The sequence below is a fragment of the Lygodium microphyllum genome, chromosome 20, assembly GCF_053477565.2.
Source record: "Lygodium microphyllum isolate KBCC chromosome 20, Lygodium_microphyllum_v1.1.10, whole genome shotgun sequence".
NCBI classification, from domain to species: Eukaryota; Viridiplantae; Streptophyta; class Polypodiopsida; order Schizaeales; family Lygodiaceae; genus Lygodium; species Lygodium microphyllum.
Genome location: NC_141154.1, coordinates 121,504,292 through 121,517,292, shown reverse-complemented (window position 1 = coordinate 121,517,292; position 13,001 = coordinate 121,504,292).

The following is a 13,001-nucleotide window of genomic DNA, read 5'->3' as shown; positions in this document are numbered from 1 at the left end:
CAAAAGTAGCTCTCCGCTTCTTCTTCTTCTTCTTATTCTTGCTTGCTTGAGCTTGTGCTTGAGAGAGGGAGTGTGAGAGTGTGAGGGAGTGAGTGTGTGAGGGCGAGGGACCGAGGAGGAGAAGCTCTCCATCTTCTCCTCTCTTCTTCTCTTCTCTTCTCTTCTCTTGTCTTGTCTTGCTCGCGGCAATGGATCTTGGAGCGTGGAGCTTGAGGATGGAGCTTGCTTGAAGCTTGCACTTGGATTGTGGAGCTACCGGAGTGCGCGGGAGAGGAGGTAACTCGAACGGCATGGAGGTAAGCTCACTACACCCGTAAGATATGCATTGCGCGTCAGCTATGTGAGAGGTAGCCATTAGTGCTCGGCTTGGAACGCTTGAATCAATAAGCGGTCCGTGGCTCTTGGCGGTTGAGCGAAAGCTCCTACAGTACCTTTGCCTAAAGATAAGAATGCAATTGGTTCTAAGTGGGTTTATAAGGTGAAGCACAATGCAGATGGTTCTATGAACAGATACAAGACAAGATTAGTAGTCAAGGGGTATGCATAAACATATGGCATTGATTATGAAGAAACATTCAGTCCGGTTGCAAGGATGGCAACCATAAGAGCAGTCATTGCTATGGCTGCATCAAAGGGATGGTCTTTACATCAGATGGATGTAAAGAATGCCTTCTTGCATGGTGATTTGCAAGAAGAGGTCTATATGGAGCAGCCACCTAGTTATGTGCATGTTGTTCATCAAGAGTTTGTTTGCAGGTTGAAGAAAGCCTTGTATGGCTTGAAGCAAGCACCTAGAGCATGGTCTGACAAGATAGGACAGTATCTTGTCACTATTGGCTTTCAGATTTCCAAGGCAAATTTCTCACTTTATGTTAGAAAAACAGAGAAAGGTATTATGCTACTTGTCATTTATGTTGATGATTTGATTATGACAGGTGATAGTGATGAAGATATCCTTCATGTGAAAATGCTATTGAAGCAGAAGTTTGAGATGAAGGATTTGGGAGAGCTGCGTTATTTCTTGGGCATTGAGGTGATTAGATCACCAAGTGGGATATGGGTCTTGCAAAGGCAATATGGATTGGACATGCTATCCAAATATGGGATGACAGGCTGTAAGCCTATTTCAGTTCCTTTGGAGCAGAATGTGAAGCTGAGTGCAGATGCAGGTGAGCTTCTCGAAGACCCTACTATGTACAAACACATAGTAGGAAGTTTGATTTATATAACTATTACCAGGCCAGTTTTGAGCTATGCTATTGGATTAGTAAGTCAGTTTATGCAGGCTCCAAGGAAACCGCAGTTGGATGCGGCTAGACACATACTCAGGTATATGAAGTCTACATTGCAGTATGGACTATTTTATGAGACTGGGGTTCAGATACAGTTGCATGGATACACTGATGCTGATTGGGCTAGTAGTATTTTTGATAGACGATCTACCAGTGGATATGTGTTCTCTTTTGGGAGTGCTGCAGCCACTTGGAGTAGCAAGAAACAGCCTATAGTTGCCTTGTTGAGCACAGAGGCTGAGTACAGGGGTGCAGCAATGGTTGCATGTGAGGTAGCTTGGTTGCATAAGCTACTTTATGATATGCATCAGCCTACAGATGGGCCAGTTGTCATTTATTGTGACAACATGAGCAGTATACACTTGGCAAATAACCCAGTCTATCATGCTAGAACAAAGCACATTGAGGTGCATTATCACTATGTGCGGGAGAAGGTTTTACTAGGTCTTACTGATCTAGTTTATGTCAGCACAGAGGATCAGGTAGCTGACATATTCACGAAGGCATTGGGCACAGAGAAGCTGTGCAAGTTCAGAGACCTACTTGGTGTACAGGAATTGGGATTGAGCTTGAGGGGGAGTGTTGAGATATCAAGCTCCACTCGTGATATGCCAGGGTGACCGTTGTGCATTTATGTCACCGACTTGTTAGCTACAGATGCGGTTGTTACACCTCCCATGAATAATAGCTAGATGATAGCTATCCTTATCTACTCTAGTTCATGGCTCAGTTAGTATGCCACCTTAGTTTTGAGTTTGGTTTGAGACCCATATATAGGGTTCTTCTATTTCTCTGTACTTGAGTTCTTTTGGCCTACACAACTAAGAAGAGGAAAAACTGTTTCGCCTCCACCTTTGTGTGTATTCCCCTATTGTATGAGAAAGCTACAAGTGAGACTCCTTCCTTCTCTCCTACAATCTTGACAATGTGGACACACCGTGGGATCAATCCCCTTTAGATCTTTATAAGACCATGCAAACACATCCGCATTCTCCTTTAGTAGGACATGGAATACCAATAACTCCTCTTCTCGAAGACTGGTATCCACCTTCAAGTGACATTCAGTACCATTTGTATCCACAAAAGTTAATTGCTTTTCACCCTCCACCTTGCAAATATGAAGGTCCCACTTCTAGGGTATAGATGTGACTCCTTCAAGGGAGTGGCATCCTCATCTGATGCTCTATTGGAAGCAATTTCTTCTTTCCATGGGGACTCGGTTGGCTATTTGGGATGTTGAAATGGTATCATTGACGTTTCATATTTTATGAGAAACTACATTATCTCTTAACTCGATGAATCATCTTCCGAGGATGCCTCCAAGAACGTCACATAACAAGAACCATCTGAGTTCTGCTTGGGCTATAGGACTAGTGTTTGTTACCAAGGTGCATCATCATTATCCTTTCTTGAGAAGGGTAAATGAGGGCAATAAGAGCCACTGCTAAACAAAGGCTTGTTCTACTTAATCTATTTCTTACAGAGGTCTTGCATATGATGTGATTCATTTACTAGTCCGAAGGGTCATTCTATCCAATAGCATGTGAGCTTCAGCTTCTTTCAAAGCTTCTTGGGATTCCTTCTTGTTAGTATCCTCTTGAAATTGAATAGATTTAGCTTCGTCCATTTCACTTTCATTGTCTTCAATTTGAGTTTCATTACTATCCTCTTCAAACACTGGCTCTGCCGGCTCAATAGAGGGACTTTATAGGAGAAAAATAGACTATCTATTATATGTTCTGTTTTTACTTCTATCAATGGCTCTAATTTTGTATCTACCTTTGTCTCTACTTCTATCTTTGACTCTGCTTCTATGTAAGAATTCAGAAAGGAACTCCACCTTAGCAGGTGTTTTTGAGCACCAACCCACATTATTGTTTCTACTTGTAAGTTTTAGGAGCACTGTTTGTGAAAGGATTGTTAGACCAAATCTCTCATAAGAATCTTGTATAATGAATCAAGTTAAATTCTTGGAGGGTGCCCCAAGCCATCCCCAGCTGGCCACCAACCCTATCCAAGGGGGTTTTGAATAACTGTGATGAGAATATGGACCGAACCTACCAAGAGAGGTCTTTCTATGGATTAGTTTGATTATAGGAGGATGCTTGGATGCTAGGGGGACTCTGGCTGCAAATTCCTTACCTCCGGGTCCTAGTCAAACGGACTACATAACTCGAGATGGATTCTCGAGGCCCTATTACGAGTGGAAGGGTGGAAAATTGGAGGATAATAAGACACATCCTTACAGATTGTGGGAATCATCCTATGGATAGGATTTGCATCTCAGTGGAAATTTTAAGATAGAGTATACTTTTCATAAAAAATTCCTGAATTGTTTTTGTGTCAGTGCATAAATTATGTAAAGGAACATGTGACTAACATGTTAATTAAGGAAGCTACTTGAATGTGTTGACACTAATGTGCCCTTGGGTAAGTAGAAAACTAAAGCTATCAAGGAAAGTAGGTGGATGGAACCCCGATGGCTCATCCTATGGCAGGGTGGCCCCAAAGAACTGGGAGGCTTCTCAACATCCAAATCGCGATGAATTATTGACCCTATGGGACCCTCTCGTTTCCCTATGGGTAAAGAGGTTGAGTGATGCATCCCTCTCGTTTCCCATTCTCTTTGAATTATTGACTTTACCCTATGGGTAGAGAGGTTGAGTGATGCATCCCTCTCGTTTCCCATTCTCTTTGAACCAAGTGGGATATGAGTTTGCCCTAGTTTAGTTGCTCTATACAAAGTAGATTGATGCTAGAAGTCTGTAGAATGACTTGACCATTAGAAACCTAGTAAGATTCAGGGAGATCATAATAGGGTTTGCCGAAATGTTTTGATGTGAAGCAGACTTAGAAGTCGCTAACTGACAAATCTTGTGACATTCTGTGGGAGTGTCAGGGAGCGTCTTTTAGATCAAACTCCCAATGGACTACTAAAAGGTGTTAAGGTTCGAACACATTACATATTGAGAGTGCCCTCTTGACAAAAGAGGTGAAGAGAAAGAATGTAGATGCTTTTCGTATGTCACATGCATTGATTGTGAGAGGCTAACAAGATAGAAATGGCCATAATAGAGACTCTCAAAAGTCTCAGTCTAGGACATTGGACAATCACGCAATAAGTACCATGGTTGTAAGTTTGGTTTTATTATTATTGTGGAGAAGTAGGTCATATTTGGCCACAGTGTCATAAAACTCACAAAGAAAAGCACAAGGAAAAAAGTAAAGTGTAGGAAAAAAATAATGATTGTAGCCTTGTGCTTAGCAAGTCTAGTGTCAAGATTGAGGAGATTAATGTGGTATAGCTTGATATATCTAATGATCTTATCTTGGCAACCTCTTCCTTGGATGCTTTGTAACTAATTGATACTTTATCAAGATATACTTAGTGTTAGTTGATAGATTAAGAGGTTTTCTTTCATGTGAGTCCCCATAGAGAGTGGTTTCACTCCTATCACAGTATGAATGGATTTGTCCATTTGGGTAATGACTTGGCATTGGAGATAGTTGGTATTGGTGATGTCCTATTTTGGTTCATGTAGCCTATTCACTCTTCATAATGCACATCATGTAATGGCTCTCAAAAAAAGCCTTAACTCTTCTGTCACAAGGTTATGTTTTCTCTTTTAGTGATTCCTCATGGAAGATTACCTGTGGAAATCTTATTATTACATGTGGTGCTAAATCTAGTACTCTCTATTCCTTGCTTGTATTTGGGTCAACTAACTATGTTTTGGATGTGGCAGTAGTTTCACATGTATCTCTTTGGTATCGTTTCCTCGGGTACATTATTTTGAAAGGAATGAAAAAGCTTACCAGTTTGTAGTATCTTCAACCCCTAGACTATAAGTATTTTGAGTCTTGTAATCATTTTTTATATAGCAATCAGACCCATAGTATACATAAAAAGTATGGCATGAAAGTGCATGGATGAGCCTTTGGCTGTTGTTCATTTGGATATATGTGGTCCTATGCCTTGTCAATTGATAATAGCTTGTGTGAAGTACTTTGTTACCTTCATTGATTATTACTCACATAAGGATTGGGCTTATCCTATTAGGCAAAAATTAGATGTCTTGTCTACCTTTTAATGCTGGATTGCAATGATTGAGAATGAGTTTGGATATAGACTGAAATGCTTATGATCAAATAATGGGGGCAAGTGTGTCTTGGAAGCTTTTGAGAAATTTTGCAATGAGTGGAGTATTAAGCATCAATTGACCACTCTTTATACCCCTCCCCAAAATGGTATTGCAAAACACATGAATAAGATGATTCAGGAGAGAGTCCATAGTATGCATAACCAAGCAAGCTTACCACATCACTTTTGGGCTGAGGAAGTTACTACTGGTGTATACTTAATTAATAGGTCCCCTTGCACTTCCCTTGATTACCAGGTTATACTGGAGGTATGGACTAAAAAACCTCCATCATATGCTCATTTTCATGTCTTTGGTTGTGTGGCATTCTACCATATTTCCAAGGGCAAGCACAATAAGCTAGATCCTAAGTTCATGAATATATCTTTCTTAGTTATGGGGATGCAGGCGAGATGCTATCACCTATGGGATCCGCAAGCTTGTAGGATTATCCATAGCCATGATGTAGTTTTCCATTAGAAAAATATGCATAAGGAGCCTAAGCAGGTAGTTGAGATACGCAGGGTGATGTTTCAGGAGGAGCCTTCTTCTTCCATATGGCCAGCTAGATAGCCTACAAGAATTGATACTCCAGTGACCCAAGATCTGCTTGTTGTGCAAGATCACCTTATTTTGAGATGCTCTACTAGAGCTAGACATTAGGCTAAGCACTTTTATGCCCTCCATGGATTATGCTATGGTGACAAATTCAAGTGAGCCTCTCTCTTATGATGAGACCATGCATAGAGATGATAATCACTCATGGGATAGGGCTATGTAGTCAAAGTTTGACTTCTTAATAGACTAATCATATGTGGGATTTGGTTACTTTGCCTAGTGGCAAGAAGGCATTTCCACACAAGTGGATATACAAGTTGAAAAGTATGCCTAGATGTTCCAAGCCTGCTTATAAGCCCAATTTGGTAGCTAAGGGTTTCAAGAAAGAATATGGTGGTGACTTTAATGAAGTATTTTCTCCTATGTTCAAAATGATAACCCTATGCTTTGTAATAGCATTGGTTGCTTAGCTATATTCACACATTTATCATATGGATATAAAGATGGCTTTGTTACATGGGGCTTGCATGATGAGATCTATATATAGCAGCCTGAGCACTTGGAGAAAAAAGATAGGAAACACCTAGTGTGCAAGTTGAGAAATTGCATTTATCATCTTAAGCAAGTATCTGGGGAATGGAACCATAATTTTGATACTTTTATGCATTCACGAGGATATAGAGATAGTGTTATGGATTTGTGTTTATACATGAAGAAGGCTTGTGATAGTAGCCTTATGATTTTGGTACTCTATGTGGAGGATATGCTTATTGCTAGGAGCACTCATGATGAGCTAGATGCCTTAAAAATTTAGTTGATGAAGAGATTTGAGATGAAGGAAATGGGATAGGCCTTGCATATTCTTGGGATGCACATCATGCATGATCACTCTATGTAACGTGTCCACTAGAACCATCCCGGACACGTCTTAGCAGTCCATCGGGAAGGATGTCTAGAAAGCTCCACCCGGCACTCCCATGGAATGTTACGGGACTTGAGATCTAGGTCTTCCCGCGTCTGCCACGTAGCGGAAGTATCCTGGCCGTTCCCACTTAGGATCGACCTGAGTTTGGGTTTTCTTGTTTGGTCATTAGCTAGCAACAACTAGCGTCAGACCCGAGCGAACTACTTTACGCAGAAACGCCAGGTCCGAAGCGGATTTATGCTGCACTTGGTTCAAGGAGAATGGGAAACGAGAGGGATGCAAGGCTCGACCTCTCTGCCATAAGGCATAGTCCCATTCCGTTCCCCTAAAACAGCATGAATCGGGTAATAGTTAATTCTAAGTCATCGTTCTCATTACTTGTTTTGGAGATGACGATCATCCTCTGTCCGTCGAAGACTTTGAGAAAAGTTCCCGGCTAACCGGGACCACCCATCCATAGGACGGACCCATGGTCCATCCTCCGCACTTTCCTCGGTTTGTTTTAGTTATGTAATTACCTACCACATTAGTTTGACATATACAAACAGCTTCTTTGATTAACCCTGTTATGCACTGGTTCCTTCACATAATCTTATCACAGGATATAAAGAAAACAATGCCAAACAACTTCTTTATTATCATTTTATCCTTTTATCTTTGAAATACAAGGAGTTCCCGCCCGTAGGCGTATTCATAATCCGCCCGAAGGCTATCCAGTAATCCACCAGGGATCACTATTCCAAGCTTCCGCCCGTAGACTAGTATGCGGGCCTCGAGATCCAATCCCGAGTCACGTTATTTTAGGGGAACGGAATGGGACTATGCCTTATGGCAGAGAGGTCGAGCCTTGCATCCCTCTCGTTTCCCATTCTCCTTGAACCAAGTGCAGCGTAAATCCGCTTCGGACCTGGCGTTTCTACGTAAAGTAGTTCGCTCGGGTCTGACGCTAGTTGTTGCTAGCTAATGACCAAACAAGAAAACCCAAACTCAGGTCGATCCTAAGTGGGAACGGCCAGGATACTTCCGCTACGTGGCAGACGCGGGAAGACCTAGATCGCAAGTCCCGTAACATTCCATGGAAGTGCCGGGTGGAGCTTTCTAGACATCCTTCCCGATGGACTGCTAAGACGTGTCCGGGATGGTTCTAGTGGACATGTTACAGTTGGTATCAGAGCGAACCAACAAAGGATTTGTTTTTAGGAAATTTTAATAAGAAGAAGTAAAGCAAATGTTGTGTCCCAAACATTTCCTTACTTTGAATGCTGTCTTGCAGAATTACGAAGCATGGAAGAAGTTCTCAGTGTTCCGAGTCATATTTATGACCGCGATGCATTCCACGAATTATCGACAAAGGGTTGAGATGATGAACATCCTAGACCGCATTTACAATCCATCACCTGTGTACATGGAACAGAGATGGATGGGTGTTTCAGGGATCTATTACATAACTGCCTATCGACCTGCGTACCTTCAAATTAACTTGAAGAGAATCAAGTGGATGGAGGATTTGAAAATCGTGAAGCTGTTCGTCTTTGTTGAGGCTCACGTAAACGCGACCCTACAGGTTGGAGGTCGAAGGGTTAACCAGAATAAGTATATGTACGGAGAAGTGATTCAAAGAATCTCTGCCGACCGAATCAAGGTTTTGGGACGTCATGAGAAGAATGGATATCAAAGGAAAAGATACCCTAATCTTCCAATGAACTATCGATTCCTGAAGATCGATGACCCCAATCCGTACTACTACTCAGTTCCTGTAGCTGAATGCAACAATATCTTATTCTCCTCGAATTAATGTATTAACTTGTTCCATCGGCCCAAGAAATAATTATACCATGAAAGGGCTATGCTGATATGAATGGAATAAAACTTTTTCCCGATTGTCTTGACTATGAATATTGAAGTAAAGTGATTTGGTCACTTGGCTAAAGGAATACGGGGACGTAGTTCTGAAGAGTTAACAGAACTCCCGCTTTAAAGAAAAGTAGATCATGAGATCAAGCTAGTAATAGGAGCTGCGCCAATTGCGAAGAGACCCTATAGAATGTCTATATCGGAAGCAATTGAGTTGAAGGAACAACTCAAGCAACTACTAGATTAGGACTACATCCGTCCTAGCAGCTCACCATGGGAAACACCAATACTGATCCAGAAAAAGAAAGATGGAACACTTCGGCTATGTATTGATTACAGAGGGTTGAATCAATCAATAGTCAAGAACAAATATCATATTCCCAGAATAGATGAGCTTCTTGATAGTCTTCAGGGTACCAAAATCTTCTCCAAGATTATCTTAGGTCTGGTTACTATCAGATAAGAATCAAGGAAGAAGATCATGAACCTCAACTTCGGATTGTCCTTGAGACAATGAGGTTCCATAAGCTATCTGCAAAAATGAAGAAGTGTGCATTCTTCAAACGTCAAATTGAATATCTAGGATTCATAGTATCATCAGAAGGAATATCAGTAGACCCAGCCAAAGTCAGAGATGTGCTTGAATGGCCAATACCAGTATCCGTCAAAAAGATACATAGTTTTCTTCGCTTGACAGGATGGTATAGGATCTTTATCAAAAACTATGCTTTAATTGCAGCACCTCTTACCGACTTATTAAGGAAGCAGACTTCTATTACATGGTCAACTCCCGAACAAAATAGCTTCGACCAATTGAAGCAATGTTTGGTATTAGCACCTATTCTAAAACTTCATGACTTCAATAAGGAGTTCGAGGTAGTAACTGGTGCCAGCATTCTTGCCTTGGGGTGTGTTCTTATGCAGGAAGGTCATCCAGTAGCATATTCTTCAAGGAAATTGAAGAGTCACGAAAAGAATTATGCCACTCATGATCTGGAGTTATTAGCTGTCGTCCATACTCTAAAGCTTTGGAGACACTACCTGTTGGGTAACAAGTTCACTCTAGTAACCGATCATAAGAGCCTCAAATGGATTTTTACCCAAAACGAGCTCAACATGAGGCAACGTCGATGGATTGAGGTATTGGAGGAATATGATTTTGAAATCAAGTATCGACCAGGGAAAGAGAATGTAGTTGTTGATGCACTCAATCGCAAGGCATTCCTTAATTCACTAATCTTGCAAAACCTATCAATAGCTAGATCTCTAGCTACAGAGGTGTCCATGCCAAACGACCTAATACTTGAGCTAGCTAGAGAGGAAGGATGCCATGATCTAGCCTATCAAAGGATGCTAAGGGAAGTCTCTATCAAGGACCAGGAACAAAAGCTAGAGGCTAAGTATCGTGAATTCTCTGTCAGTAGTAGACTTGTCTACTATAGGACAAGAGTATGTATACAAGCAAGCCAGTTATTTAAATAGAAGATATTGTGCGAAGCTCATGATTTCACTTTCTCGGGACATCAAAGCTGCGAAGGATAGACAGAAGGCATACACAGATTTGAAGTGTCAAGATAGAATATTTGAGGAAGGAGACATGGTCTTCATTCATGTATGCCCAAAGAAGAGTTCTCTATCCTTAGGAGATTGCAGGAAGCTAAGTCCAAGGTATTGTGGACGATACAAGATCCTCAAGTGCTTAAGACCTAGTGTTTATAGACTGCAACTCCCTGAAAACCTAAAGGTTCATAATGTATTCCATAACCGTCTATTGAAGAATGAAGTATGTACCTAATCCTAGTCATGTACTTGATGACCAACAAATTGTAATGCCTAGTCAAGGAGTCCTTGAACTAAGGCCGGACAGGATTTGAGATGCTAGGGTGAGACAACTGAGATCCAGAACCTTGAGAGAATGCCTCGTCCAGTGGAAAGATTATCCCAAGGAGGATGCTACCTGGATGGATGAAAGCTCTCTCAATCTTCAATATCTCCAGTTTATCTCGAGATGAGGACATCTCGATTCTTCTAAGGGGGAGAGAATGTAATATTTCCGCACACTGCGTACCGTAAATATTGACTTCCCGCACGTCGTGTAAATCTCGTGCAAAGATTATCACTAGTGCCAGCAGCTAATCTATAACCACACACGAGAAATGGAGACACTCCACCTTAGGAAAATAAGGCCGAGGATTCAAACCTGCATAGCCGCGGAAAAACAGCCTCTTGGGAAGAGGTCAAGAGGATAAGGTAATTGCAATTTTTTTTATTATCTTCCCCAGCCGATGTGTGGCTGGGGGAAAGGGATGGGCTAGTAAGGGCAGCATGAGGAGGTGGAAGGGAGAGAGCCATGCAACAGGCCACGTGGGGAGGTCCCCTCTCCTCCCCTTGGACTATAAGAACCCCCTTTTGGAGGAAGGTGTGGAAGGGGGGAGGACAAGGCGGCAGAAGGCTGTCGTGAAGGAGACGGCCGTGAGGAAGGGTCGCTGTGTGAGGGAGGTGGCCGTGTGGAGGAGGGACGGCTGTGGAAGGGAGGGACGGCTGTGAGATGGAGGAGAAGACGCCGCTGGCCGCCGTTTGGAGGAAGGAGGGCGGGCTGTGAGAAGGAGGAGGTCGCCGTCGTGAAGCGCCACGCTGCCGCCCCAGTCCGCCAGTCCGCCAGCCGCCATCGCTGCCGCCCCAGACCGCCAGGCCATCTAAGTCCGCCGCCACCCCGCTGGATCACGACCCCCCCCCCTCGACGTCGCTGCAGAAGCCAGAAGCTTCTTAGAAGCTTCTTAAGAAGCTTCTAAGGAGGGGGCTTCCTTAACCCCCCTTCCCATTGCATTCCCCCCTCCCCCCCCCCCCCCCCCCGGGACTTTGAAGAGAAGAAGGCTACAAGCTTTCTCACCAATCACCCAATAAGTCCATCCCGAGACTTTGAAGAATGGAGGCTTTAGAGTTCTTCTTCTCCTTCCCTGAAATCCTAGGACCGGCCTTGTAGGTGATTAGTGGGAAGGGCCTTTATGGGCTTCTTCACTTATTCTTCAAAATCCCGTCCCAGGGATGACTGGTGGGAAGGGGTCTTTGTAGCCTCCTTTTCTTCAAAGTCTCGGGATGGACTTATTGGGTGATTGGTGAGAAAGCTCGTAGCCTTCTTCTCTTCAAAGTCCCGGGGGGGGGGGGGGGGGGGGGGGGGGGGGGAATGCAATGGGAAGGGGGGTTAAGGAAGCCCCCTCCCTAGAAGCTTTCTGGCTTCTGCAGCGACGTCGAGGGGGGGGGGGGTCGTGATCCAGCGGGGTGGCGGCGGACTTAGATGGCCTGGCGGTCTGGGGCGGCAGCGATGGCGCCTGGCAGCTGGCGGCTGGCGGACTGGCGAACTGGGGCGGCAGCGTGGCGCTTCACGACGGCGACCTCCTCCTTCTCACAGCCCGCCCTCCTTCCTCCAAACGGCGGCCAGCGGCGTCTTCTCCTCCATCTCACAGCCGTCCCTCCCTTCCACAGCCGTCCCTCCTCCACACGGCCACCTCCCTCACACGGCGACCCTTCCTCACGGCCGTCTCCTTTACGACAGCCTTCTGCCGCCTTGTCCTCCCCCCTTCCACACCTTCCTCCAAAAGGGGGTTCTTATAGTCCAAGGGGAGGAGAGGGGACCTCCCCACGTGGCCTGTTGCATGGCTCTCTCCCTTCCACCTCCTCATGCTGCCCTTACTAGCCCATCCCTTTCCCCCAGCCACACATCGGCTGGGGAAGATAATAAAAAAATTTGCAATTACCTTATCCTCTTGACCTCTTCCCAAGAGGCTGTTTTCCCGCGGCTATGCAGGTTTGAATCCCCGGCCTTATTTTCCTAAGGTGGAGTGTCTCCATTTCTCGTGTGTGGTTATAGATTAGCTGCTGGCACTAGTGATAATCTTTGCACGAGATTTACACGACGTGCGGGAAGTCAATATTTACGGTACGGAGTGTGCGGAAATATTACACTCTATAGGGTTCCTTTGCCTATCATAGGAGTATATCCATAGTCTGATGAGTAGATAGTCAAGATCCCTTATATATGCACAATGGGAAGTTTGATGTTGCCATAATAGCCATTGTCCTAACATAGCATTTGTAGTGGATCTTGTGGCATGCTAAATAGCTATACTTAGATAGATGGCATTGGGATGGCATGAAGAGTATAATGAGGCATTTGAAGAATACATTAGCTATGTGCATACCTTATGGTGCCCAAGATACAAGAATCGTAGTCTT